A 14250-nucleotide genomic window follows, 5' to 3' on the forward strand; every position below is an offset into this window, starting at 1 on the left:
AATTTCAGCAAGTGTGAGAATGCAATCTGCTTACACCTGATTCTCCCTGCCTATCATCTTGCAAAGAAATGTTTTACATGAATGCAATGAGGCAGGGCTATTTTTTTATATTTTAATCCCATTTCCCATATTTTGTAATAATGAAATATTTTATATTTTATTTTAACTATAAAATAGGAAATATTTTAGAGTTAAAATATAAAAAAATTCAATATGGACCAGCATTTTCTGATATCACTTACGGATTTGGATTATTTGGTTGTTCTGATGAAATTAACAAGCGTTCTGTTATTTTCCCCTTTTAATCCAAATGACAGGAAGGATAGCAAAACTGTCTACCATACCACTCTTCTGTAAGATTACTATAAACCTCTGTCCAAAATTAGTACACAGGATGTCAGGCTGGAAGACAACCAAGTACTTCACTCCGCACCCCTTCTCTGTCCCACTACCTATCAGCTGGGCTATTTTTTTTAGCAGAGGCTTAACATCTTCTAAATAGGATTTTTTTAAAAGCTAGAATGCTACATGAGCTTTATATTATGACCTTCACATAATATGTATTTTCATAAATCTTACAGCCACAGTCTAGGTAGGTTAATATTCTCATCTCCAAATTCTGCAAGAGGACCTGAGATAGATGGATAGAAGACCACCAACATGATGAAGATGAGAATCAAAACTCAGTTTCCAGATTCATTCCAATGCCACTATGCTTCACTTTACATTTTAAACCCTATATTCAAGTCATGAATTATTGGCACACAATTATTATTTTCTGGGCCACATTCTTTCTGTAGTGCTTGGATCTTTCAGCAGATCACAGAGAAATGTGTGTGGTGGTGAAAATAAATGCAGCATATAAAATGGCAACTGCACCCGTTTTCCTCCCTGTCTTTTGGACATGACCAGGTTAAATCCAGCTCCTCTCTTTATCTAATCCTATCAGACCCAAACTGACCCCCAAAGCTGACTGTAAATCCATCTAAACAAAATAGAAGCCTCCTCATTACCTCACAGTATGGCCGAAGACAAGCCTTAAAAAAGGAATTGCAACATAGTGGAACCAACAGTCCATCCTCAATCAAGGATACTCCTCTGACTATCTTAAGATTCCATGTCTCCAGCTCTGCTGCTCTCCCAAAAGAGCTACTTTGGCTAACAGCAATAATCTCACTTCCTCAGAAGCTGCCAACAAATCCTTAGGATTTCCCATCTGCAGTCCTCAAATTTCTATAAAATCCTTTGCTTTTCTATCATACATTTCTTGTAAAACAGGCGCACAACAATAAACATGGTTCTTTCTCCCCAGTGTTGTGCTCTATACTTCTGAATTTTCCATAACAATGTGAATCCAGCAGAGCCTTCCTCAGGTATGTATCTCTCTCCTATTGCAGCCAGGTTTGCTTAAAAATTTTTGACAGAGAGCTTAGAGACTATGAGACAACATTCAAAGGAGTTTGTTCTTTCAGCTCCAGGGTTTAGCTTTGTTGTTCAGGTTAACAGTTTATAGTCAGAAAGCACATCTCAGCAAATGGCTGTATAGCCTATTCCCAGGTTGGGATTCACCTCAAAACTATGCTAAATTTATCTGAAGACAACCATTGTTAGCCTTGAAAAGAAAAAGCTGCAATTACATGTCTTCTCACACAAAATGGTTTCTCTTTTCACAAATGTCTTGATATCCTTGAAAAATTGCAGAAGATACCAACCATCTCTCTCTCTCTCTCTCTCTCTCTCTCTCTCTGTGTGTGTGTGTGTGTGTGTGTGTGTGTGTGTGTACACAACAGAAGGTAGCCATTGGGCAAATATGTAAATTTCATGCAAATATTTACCATCTAAAATGCTTAACTCTTAGACTTGCTTTCTCCCTAAATGCCACTGAAATTTCTGCATCATGCATTGTCCCAAGGAGAATGATAAAAAGAGTCTTACTGGAATTCACAAGCTGCTTCCCTTTTAAAGCCCCAATGAACCCAGCAGTCTGCAAGGGGTTTAAACAAGGGGACTTAAGTTCATCTAGGGACACGACACATGTTTAGCTTTTGCAATTGGATATTTATTTGGAATTTAGTTTCAACTTCCTAGAAATACCAAGGTAGAATAAATTTTTAAAAGCTACCATATCATGGTAAAATATCTTGTAATCTGCATATTTAAAAACAGAGAAATATCGATCACATACAAGAAATATATTTTGCACAGAACAGACATTACCATATTTCTTTTATCTGAACTACTATATTGTTATCTATGTCTTTTATAGATTACACTGAAGCAACTCTTCTAAAACTTATCTTTAGCAATGGATTATCTAGGGGTACCTAAGGAACCACTGGGCATATGTTCTAAGCCAGAGGTCCCCACAAACCCTGGTCCACAGCCTACTACTGGGCTGCAGCCCATTGGGAACCAGGCAGCGTAAGCAGTGGGCAAGCACATGAGCACACAAAGCTCCATTTCTGCAAGCATGGTGCAGGCATGTGAAGCCATCCCTTTCCCCACCACCGCTGCTGGTCCAGAGCTGGAAAAGTTGGGGACCGCTATTCTAAGCCATTACAACTCACTCCTCATGTTCTAGTATTTACTAGAAACAGAATTTGTTATGAGCTCTTTAATGTTTCATATAAAGTACATTCTTAGCCACTTAATATGCTTTTTCTAAACTGGTGACGATTTCATCTGAATTAATAAACTCAATAAAAGGAGATATGGTGTATTCCTTTTGTGATGTAGTTTTAAAATCTTAAGTACCAATAATTAAATGTGGGCGAGTTGAAACACCTGGTTTAAGAAAATGTTTCAAGTTTCAAGCTTTCCTTGGAAAATTTTACCAAAGTAAAATATTTCGTGATGAATAATGCAGATCATAATCTAATACACTCTTTAAAAGGTACAAATAAAAGAACTCCTCTTCCTGTAATCTAAAGTCTTTATCTATTTGCAATCCAGAAATCACCATCTTTTCAATCCCAGCTCAACAAAAGTCCATTGGGAGTTATCAGAAATATCAAACAAATAGTTTATCCTGATCAAATACACCAACTTTATATTTCTCGCTTTGGTTCTTCACAATCTTGATTTTTAAATCATTCCAATGGTAGTCTTTGGCATTCAAGAGGAGTTTTCAAAGCTTTTACTAACCTAGTCTGCAAATCCTTTAAAAGGGCATTGTCCAGAATTCGTCTCAGGTATTCCATGTCTAGACCCTTTTCTTGATTTGTTTTTTGAAATCTCATTTTGGTAATCTCAACTTCATTGTCTTCCATGTCTCCAAACTAGATAAACATTTTTTAAAGTTTTCTTTAAAAAATTTTCTAAAAGTTTATCTACTGAACTCTGAATCCTTCAGAGATATTATTAATATCTCAGTCCAGTTTTCGAAAACCTCTTTAAGGTAAGAAAAAGTTATAGCTCGCTTAGCTATTTTAACTCTTTTCTGCCTGGTCTGTTGGTTCCCTCTAGTAGCCATCTGAACCTTCAGTAAACATCAATTCCTAATATGGGTTTAGTTCCATTTTAGACATTTCCCAAGATTATTTAATTTTCCCCACAACAACAAATCTGTGAGGTGGGTTTAGCTGAGGGAGTAACTAGCCCCAAATCACCCAGCCAGCTTTCATGGCTAAGGCAGGATTAAAATTCACTAACTCCTGGTTTCTAACCTTAACCACTAGACCAAACTGTCTTTTCACTGTATATCCATAAAGTGGCTAAAATGAGTTTTTCTGAATGTGACTAGAGTCATTATTAAAGCTTTGCTGCTGCTGACAGCAAAGATGTCATCTCCCTTGACTGCTGACTCCCAAACCCAAGGGAGATGGCTGTTTTATGGTCTCCTCACTAAGAACTGCCATTCAGAGCACTTGTAGGTGTTCTCTCAATTTCTCCTTCTCTAGAGAAATTCAAAAGACCACTTTGTCATTCTTCACAGCGATCGTTGTCTCTACTCATTTGCAGAGATGTATTCAGTCAGCCATAACTCATACCAGAAGCCAAGATAATATTATTTTAAAATGAAACAATATCTTAAATATGGCAAAAAATATCTTGCCATATTAACTTAAGATAACATATTGTTTTAAAATAATATTAATTGTATATTAATATGTATCTGTCTTTGCAGGCAGCCAACCCAAATAAAAGTTACAATATTAATTCCTTCTAATTACAAAGACAATGCATACAATTTATTTTTGTATGAAAGAATGAGATTCTTTAAAAAAATAAACAAATGTTTGTATATATACATTTGCCAGTGTATGTTCCACATATGTCTTACATGTTCAACCACAATTATATTCTAATTAAAGGGTTTAATAGTAAGAACATCACACCTTTAATAATCTAATTTTAATGAAAGACAGGCCTGTTTTAATGTAATATGTCAATTCATTAGGAGGTAGACCCTGACTACCTGCATGTCCATTCGGAAGCATACAGTAGCAAAGTTGGATTTTATTACTACCGGTACTTATGGTAGATAGGAAGTGACCAGGTTTTTTATCATTTATTTCAGCCAAGGAAAATAGAGGGCACAACCTTAAATCTCTGCCACAGTAGCATTTTCACTAACCAAGCAATTCAGAAGTTATATACTTTGTTAGAGAAGAAATATATGGATACCATACACACAAACACACACACATTTTATTTCCCAAGCAATTTTCTGGCTGAGTGAATTGAGCAGATTGAAGGACATTATTAAAAATGGCTCCAGTAATTCAGCATGCTCTCTTGGCTCTGTTTTTGTCCTTCATCCAACAAGGATTCACAGGTAATAGGAGAGCACAAGGATTATTCTAGTATTCCCTTTCCACAGTACAGTATAATCTATAAAAATAAAAACAAGAAACAAAGACACCCCATTTTATTTCGTTTAATAAATCTGTCATCTGCTTTTCATTGTAAAACTTCCAAAGGCAAGCCTGTTACGTTTGCCTGCATCCCTGCGCTTCAGCAGATTACGGTTGTACAAGATGTAGAGATGGCGAGCCAGTTTCTGAGAAACAGTGATTTCAATTTGCTAGCACCACACAGCATGGAAACGCTTCCTCTAAAACAAGGTTTGAGGATGCTTCCAGATGAGGCTTTTATTGTGTTATCTTCCTGTTATTTCATAAGATTCTATAAAGGGATTGGATTCCTGTATTGTCAGTATAAAGACTCTGGTGAATGTGGCAGGGACAAATTGACTACATAAATAATGCTCCATTTTTCCCCATAATTTTTATTTCCAGAAAAACTGTGCTTGGAAAAAGAGGGGGAGGGAGGAAGACAAGCCAGAATCACCCCAGAAATCCATTCTAAGCAGATTCTTCCTTTACTCCAACCATCGGCCATTTCCCTGCAGGAAGAATCATCAATGTTTATTTACTATTTATTTATCATCTTTTCCACTTCTATCTTTTCCACTTCTAGTTAAACCAACTCATAGTGGTTTATTGTAACTTTATTTAAAATTGTTTACACCTTGTAAGGATTGTACTATTGCCCGAAAAAACAGTTATCAATAGTAATAATGAATAAACAAATAGACAAAACAGCAGCATCTAATATCTTTATTATTGTGTATCATTAGTACATTGCCCTTAATTTAGAAGCATGCTTTCTTGTACTATCCCAAGTAACTCTTTTATGTAGATTTGAAATATGTACTAAACCCATCTTGTGAATATTCCCAATTGGATTCTTTGTAACAGTCTACTGAAACATTTACAAATCCTTTTTAACATTCTCTCGTCATAAAAAAAAACCACAACCCCTGTGTTTCACATACTGTCCATTGCAGAAAGGGATTATACATTTTTAAAATAAGTCACAGGTATGATTTACTATCTACAAGTAATTAGCATTGATATTAATACAGCATCTCCTCTATTCCCAAACTTTAGACAAGCTAGAATAGAAAAAAAAACATTTTCTTTCATCTGAAATGGGCGACTATACAAATATGATACATTAACAAAATAAACATTTAAAAGAAGTTATTTTAACATTTCCCAAATAAGAAAAAACACCAGGTATCTTAAACACAGAGATGTTGCTAGTGTTTTCAACTATTCTGCAATCAATTATTGATGACTGCTGCTTTTTGCCCCTATTTTCCATGTGCATAATTTATAGAGAAACAGAGATGCACAGGAAAGATGGAGAGAGAAATTGCTGCCTAGAAATACATCATGCATTCCTTCAGATCGCACCAAAAACAATATAGGTACAACATTTTGGGCCAGTATATAGAAAAGAAATAGAATTATTCAATACACTGTCTTCCACTAAAAGACTGAAGGTGGAGGGGGAAAGGAACAGAACTGTATTTAAATTGCAACATTATTTCATCCATTAACATTTAGGGAGCATAGTATCATAAAGATATCAGTAACTTTGATTTAGTCCAATAGCCACAAACTTCCTGGAAGTCTCTTTTACTATATTCTCTCAAAATAATTACAAATCATTCTGCTCACTTAGAGACATTTATCCCTTTGGGGTTTTTTGTTGTTGTTGTTGTGTTATGAGTACATATTTTAACCATGGAATTTTGCATGGAAATTTTCAAGATTAACAGTGTGCATAGGGTACCTTTCTACACTGGTGCCTAATCTATACTTTTAATTCCAGAACTGTAATTGTTTTTCAGTTAGTTCATGCTGTAGTGTTTATGTACTATGCTATAGTGTACACTGTAGGCCATCCATTAGGTTCTCTGGCTATGATATGTGATCTTCTCATCATTTACATGATCCCTCAAATCTGGCAATTTTGTTTTTCTAGATAACCTAAAACTCTAAAGTCCTTAAATCCTAGGCAAAAGTACCATGATTACAATTTTGAATCAATGCAATCTAGTAAGTGATCCACTATATTTCCTTTACTTTAGAACAATATAAATACAGCTGCTGTATTTATCTAACCTCTGTTGTATTTATCTTTTGATACTGCTATGCAATACCTACTGGTCAAAGTACAAAGGGGCTGTTCCACTAAGTTAAGCAACTGTTTCTGCTGTGAAGTGCGTTATAGTGAAATAAATTTTGATTAGAGAAACTCAGTTGAAAAACAACAGAGTGGTTACTACCCAACTCCCATTTGGTTTTACCTTGAAAGAGGATTTGTGGCAACGAAACAAAACTGCTAAGTGGAATAATATTAACAATGCCTAGAAGAAATTAATATGTTCACTGGTGAACTGGCAGTTTAACAAACTACTAATTATATTCGTAAATGTCCAAGATCAAATACACTCGGGAAAGTAAAAATACTCTTTTGAAAAAAGCAACTAATAAGTCAGCATCCAAAGCTTATATTTTATACATAATGTGCAGTGAGCCTGAGCTTTATATTTATGTCTTTACAAAAGAAATTAATGCTTTAATTGTTGTCTCTCAAGATTCTGGATCTCCTTTGGACCACTGTACAGCAGGTGATTATTAGCAAGATGTAATCCTCAGAATTTACATCTTCCGAGCAGCAGCAGGATTGATGGGTGGAAGGTACAATTGGAAGCAGAGAAAAATGAGGCTTCTATTATTATAAAGCGACATTACATAACATTAAGGAAGATCTATGACCTGATTTTGCTCACAATATTTATTTCAACTTGGCAATCTTAGAGGCAGCCATCCTCTCAGAAACTGTGCTGGAAGTGAAAACTCTCTGTTTTAGCCTCTAACAAAACTCCACTTAGAGAATCATGGTTTGGGAAAAGGCATTTGCCTGAATGCTTGGAGCATTATTGGGCAGTTAAATGTGATGATGCCAGACTAGGGGAAATAGCCACCTGTTTCACAATGCAGAACTGGCTTTTATATTTTGGATCTCACCCAGCTTGTTTCTCCTTTGGCCACCCTCCAAATTAACGTTCTGCAATAAAAGACCTGATTGGGTTGAGACCAAGGCCTTTAGGGATTGCTTTTATCCTGGAGCTGATTGTTGTTCAAGTGCCATCTAGATAACAGTCATTCTGCAGTCTGACACTTTTCATCCAAATTGTGATAAGCACTCCAAGAATCACCACTAAAGCTTGCTTTTTTTTTTCTTCCACTTCTCAACAATCCTTTCTTGCATGTGTCATGTTTTAGTCTGTAAGTCTGAGTTGAGAGACACTCTCACTACTAAGCTGCCTTAGGAGTATCTTGGACTAAAAAAGTTATAACATCCCTGAAATAATAATGCACACCACCATCTAGAATGCCAGCATGTGGAATGAATTGCTAAAAGAATGCCAATAAAACAATTATGTCAATAAACTAATTTCAACCCACAAGGATCTCTTTCCGCAAAACACAACAAGTTTGGAAAACTTAAGCTTCAGCCCTTTGAAAACTCCATAATATCTACCAATAAGCAACAAAGTAATTTTTTATTACCGACAAATATTGGTAGATTCATTTAATATGCAATCAATTGATGAAATTCAACATGCAATGGTTCCTACTGGAGGTCGGGACATTTTGTATGTGAGCATTCCTGAGATCAATGAGTGAAGCAGATTTTATAACATAATAGAAATGAGACTTATTTAGAAAATACATTATAAATATAGGCAAAACCTAGCACCTAGTTAGCTACATCTTTCCAGATACACCTGCTCTGTTTGCAGCTGGGAAAAAAAGGCAGAAGGAAGTGACCTCCAATTGACAATCTTTTAAAACAAAGAACAGGTCAGTGACAGACAAAGAGAGGATGCAATCTCTCTACATCCTACTGCCCTCATGTGGTGAATAGTGATTTGGTACTCAATGCCACTGGATTGGATCTCCCACAGTTCAGTCCTTGTAGAAGAAAAGTTGGGTGAATAATGCTATAAATACAACCTAAACTAGCCTGGAATTGAATAATTGAAATTCCATTAAAGACTTACTTAGTAATATGCACTGTGGGAAGTTGCCCCCCCCCCAGAGAAGGAAATATTAAAAGGGCAGAATATTATATTTCCTCAAAGGATCTTAAAGGGGCAGAAAAGCATGCCCAGTTTTTCTTAATAGCCCCAAGTCTCCCTCCCCCAAGCAGAAACCAGCTCTGTAGAAATGCAGATTAATAATCCATTCAGGAAGGTTGGAAGTCTCTAGCTGGAATCTTAGGAAGACAAAGAACCTCAAAATATACATACCCCACCCAAACTCTAAGACAGGACATAATAAGATTAACCCACAGATGCCAAAGGGGCACACTCAGACTCAGGTCAAAGTACATGACACAGGAAATACAAAGCCTCAAACAGGAACAGGAAACAACTCCAAACAAAAGCCCAAGAGGGTATAAAACCCACTGCCTACATGTGCTCTCTCTTTTCTTCCAGAACCCTCTTTCTGTCTGGTTCTCCTCTTCAATAAACTACAACCTTCTTTCTAAAGCAGTTGCTATGTTGTTTATTCCCAACTTGGACTGAACCCTGATGAAGACTTTTCCTTCTACAGCACATAAACACAACATCAGTTCTGTCTTCTTACTCTTATTCAGAATAAAACTAAATCAGAACACACAATCTACGACTGAAGCATGCAGTATCTGAAAATGATTCAGCTATGAAATATTTTGTACTATTCCTCAAGCAATATCGAATGAGTTCACACATGACACAATTTATTTATTTATTTATTCATACCCCGCCTTTATTATTTTTATAAATAACTCAACGTAGTGAACACACCCAATACTCCTTCCTCTTCCTATTTTCTCCGAAACCCATCCTGTCAGGCAAGCTGGGCTGAGAGAGAGAAATTAGTTCAAAATTACCCAGATGGTTTTCATGGCTAAGGCAGGACTGGAATTCAGAGTCTCCTGGTTTCTAGCCCGTTGCCTTAACCACTAGACCAAACTGGTCTTATATCTACTTTTTATAACAATAATTGTATCTTTTTATATTTATATAATTCATTCATATAATTAGAATTTGCTTTAAACTAGAAAAAGAATCTGTATTGCTTTCAAGGGAATAGTATACCATAAAACAGAAAGAGAGATTTTCAAGCAAAGGATAAAGTTTTGTCTGCAACTCTTCTTGTTGGGAATAATTACAGATGCTACGGTTGTGGACACTAAGTTGATGTTAAATTTAATCATGGCAACAAGACTTTTAATAGGTCAGTATTGGAAGAAAGAGGAACTGCCGACTATAGAAGAATGGACTTTGAAGGTTTCCGACCTGGCAGAGATGGCAAAGATCTCGGCTTACTTGAAAGATCACTCGCAAGAACGCTATATTATGGAATGGAGAAAATGGGTTGAGTACATCCAGAACAAATACAGGGTTAAGAAGTTTCATGTAGCATTTGAATAAGTCTTCCTTCGTTTATTCTTTCTTTATTTCCTTTTTTTCTTTTCTTTTTTCTTTTCTATATATATTTAATATCATTAAGATTTGTATTATCCTGTATAAGCTAGAGAGTGATGGATTTTAGAGTTTTTGGTTGTTAACATATGTTTGTCTATGATTGTTTTTCTGTTCTATACCTTGTATTTAGCTCTGGGAAGTCGGGGGGGGGAGGGGGGGAGAGGGGAGGGGGAGGGGGGACTGTTAAAGATAAACTGTATGTTAAAACTTTTCAATAAAACAGAAAGAGAGAAGAAGAAGCTAAAAGGCTGTGTTATAGTGTAAAATATTTGCTGTGCTGTATCAATGACAAAATAGGTTAGAAAGGAATGCCAAGAGCAAAAGAAGAGAGAGTAGGAATGGGTGAATGAAGCAATGACTGGGCTGATCCCAAAGGTGCTTTTTTTCACGAGGCAACTGGGCTTTCTTGTTTTTCTAAGACGTTTCGCTTCTCACCCATAGGCTGGGTTGATCCACCACACTAGAGCCATGATATGGCTTTGAATAAGCAGAGTTCTGTCTCAAAAACTGCTGTGCAATCTGAACTGGATTCAATGTTAAAAACAAGCCCCACTGTTTCTTCCCTGGAGCCAGTCAATAACATTGATATTTACTGAAAGAGAAAGCAGCCTGGATGTCTTTTGTCTTCCAGTAAGGCATGAAACATTCAAGTATCAGTGACTTGAGAGATAAATTGCTACCTCCTTGGATTTGTAAGAGACAATTCCCTTCAGAGATACATAAAAACTAAAAAGGCAAGTTATATTCAAACTGCCCACCCACCAGTGTCCACCTGTGGGGGGAAAATGGCCGCTGGAAGTGTTAATACATTAATTGTTGATTAAAAACAGGGCTTTCAATTTAAGATTTTGATCTGCCTGGTGAGAGATATTTAGCACTTGCAACAGCATAGCGTTTCCATTTATAAGCTGGACTTCCTTCTGAAATACCAGCCTCGGAACAGATGGGCTATAATTTATGGACAGGGGAAGAAAATCTAAAATGTAATTGTTAGCAGATTAAATCATCCAGGGCCAGGGAAATACCAGTTGGCATCCAAAACAATATTATAAGAGAGGTCCATAGAAAAAAAGAAAAAGGTGCAACATGAAGGATTCAGCATGATGTGACACCTGGGTACCACTTGTTTGCAAAAAAAATAATAATCACATTTTAGAGAAGGTTACAAAATCTTCTTAAGGTTAAAATAAAAAAACTATGTACCACAAATAGGTATGTGTTTTCATACCATTAGAATGTAACATTCATTCTATTGGAACGCAAGATATACACACTTTCTCTCTGCCTCTGCCTTTCTGTCTCTGTCTGTCTGTCTCTCATGCCCCATTGTAATCATACATAGACCTTTGATGACTTATCTATACTGTGTCTTTCTTTCTTAAACCATGGAAATCAAAGCTCATTGGGATGTTGTGTGTTCTCTTACCAAGGCACAGTGCACCCAAGCATACTTTGCTTCAGTGTACTAGTTCCCGACCAAGTCCTTCTATTAGAAGGCATAATAGATCAAATATTGCTTACTCCAAAAAAATTAAATCAGGCTTTCAGGTGTTTCCTGAACATTTGTTCCAAGACAATGCTGTGGGGAAGACATTAAAACAAGCACATGCTGTAAAAAAAATACCGGTACATAAATTCTTCGTTATTCTTTCCTAGCATAGGTCTGTGTAAAAGTTTGGGAGGTCATCTGGTTGGGAAGAAAGGCCTTTTCAAGAGAATTCTCATGATCACAGCAGAATTTGTTTGAAGAGGCCATCTTGAGGAACGTTCAGAAGCTTCATCCAATCAAAACGTGGCAGCCAAGTTGCCAACTAATGCAAAATATCAAGATAATTTTTTGTGGAAAAACCAGTGCTGGTTGCCAATTGTTTCCCAAGCACAAATTAAGATATAGGCTTCTACCTTTACAGTCCTCAGCAGCTTGAAATCTGATTACCATTAAGACCACCATCTTGACCTGAATGTTTAGACATTAAGGCTGCCCTCCCTTTCAAATGTCCCATTTGCCAGGTTTAGAGAGACTTTTTCCTTGTTGCTCCCAAGCTATAGAATGCTTCCTTGGGAGCTGTGTACAGCCTCCATTCTTTCTGCTTATAGAAAGTGAGTCAAGACCTTCCTCTTTAGCCAGGTGTTTTCAATAAGATTGGTTCATTCTATTATTATTATTATTATTATTATTATTATTATTATTATTATTATTATTATTATTATTATTATTATTATTATTATTATTATCCATATTTAATCACACCTGGGTAAATGTATGTGATAAAAATGGAATAAACATCATAATTGTGTTTAAAACTCTCAATTTGGAACTTTTTTTAATCTGCCAGTTTCAAACTACCTGGTGCAAGAGCACAAGCATCGAATGCTTTTCCTAAGAAAGGCTGCTTTGTTATGCCAGATTTTATTGACCATCACAACCTTAGACAAAAATAGGTACAGGAAAGAGAACAGTCTGGGTGCTACCAAAATATACTTTGTGAGAGACTAAAAGCACTGAAGCAGAGTAGTATTCACTTGGAATCTAGACATAATACAGAGTAGTAATACAGAGTAGTATTCACTTGGAATCTAGACATAATACAAACTGAATTGGGCACAATTAAAATGTAGCTTATGCCTGCAGGTATCAGACAAAAAAGACAAAATGAAGAGGATTAGGACTAGGGGAATTGTTTTCCCACCTCCCAAGATGCCATTGACTTAGCTTAAAGGCCATGATGGCAGAGTTGGGAGCCTCTCTCTCCAAGAGTCTAAACATTATAAAACTGTCAAACTCTAGATTAAAGCCATGCATACGTTTCTCAAAGTATTACTCTTATGCATTACTACTGATCCTGTACTCCTTGAATATTTCCAAAGCATCCTCATTATTAGCATAATTGCAGTATTTGCTTTGCGTTATTTAATTTATTTGATAGCAGCCATAGCCCAAAGTTGTTCTATTAAAGACAAGCAAATAACAATAAAATCAATCCATATTTTCGGATGGCACTGACAACAGGGCCGGCCTGAAGCTGTCTGTGGCAAATGACAAGCTAATATTCCCCACTGCTTTAAGAAAAATCAACAACTCAGTCATTAAGCAAAGTGGTCACTATATGAAATCACAACTCGGCTTTTCTTTGCTTTACAGACCTTTGGAAGTCATAAATGCAAGGATTGGTCATAACATTATTTTTTCATCACTCTCATAAATACAAATGGTTGCTAAACAAGGCAGTTTCTAAACAAGAACTACAGAACTTCCCACCCAGAAATAATTTCTTTATAAGAATATTTCTAGTGGTTCAGAGATTCTTTTTAAAAATATTGCTCTTAACACTGTACCTATTGCCGGTGGTTCTTTTCACTTCCCTTTCCAGCTGCTCCTTTGTCATGATTTTTAGTAGTTAAATACACTTCCCACCCAATTATCATCTCACCATCCAGTCAGATGTATGAGATCAGTAGGTGGGTCTACTGTTATACAGAACCCAAGTCAGTAAGTCCTGGTTAGAATGTCAGTCCAGAGCAGACCAAGGATTCCTAGTTTGTCACCCCAGGAACTAAGATCAGAAATTAGAAACAGACAAAAATCTTTATCTTGAAATTGTAATTTATTAGGAAAGGGAAAAATCAGAAATCCAGTTTGTATGTAACATAAAGATAATAACATAAACATATTTTTTTCCAGTTTGTTCAGCTATTCCCTTCACCAGGAAGACCACATGGGAACAATCAAATGTTTGCTTGATCCAAATTCTGGATTGTCACAACATCTGAACCAGACTAGATCTCTTGATGTCAGAACAAATGTATCCCTTCCTTTTTTAAAATTTGTTTAAAAACAAAGGTAAAGTTAGAGGACAAGTTGCCTTTAACAGCTGCATAGTGGCTGGATTTAATAAAATATAAGGCAGGGG

General features: G+C 36.2%; 1 protein-coding gene across 7 annotated transcripts in view; it reads right to left on the minus strand.

Annotated features, from left to right (window-relative positions):
- The window catches only part of RNF157 (ring finger protein 157), a 108206-nt gene that overhangs the window by 74974 nt on the left and 18982 nt on the right, over nucleotides 1-14250 (minus strand). The window lies entirely within an intron of this gene.

This window comes from Vipera berus (assembly GCF_964194415.1).
Source record: "Vipera berus genome assembly, chromosome: 2".
In the NCBI taxonomy this organism is placed as follows: Eukaryota; Metazoa; Chordata; class Lepidosauria; order Squamata; family Viperidae; genus Vipera; species Vipera berus.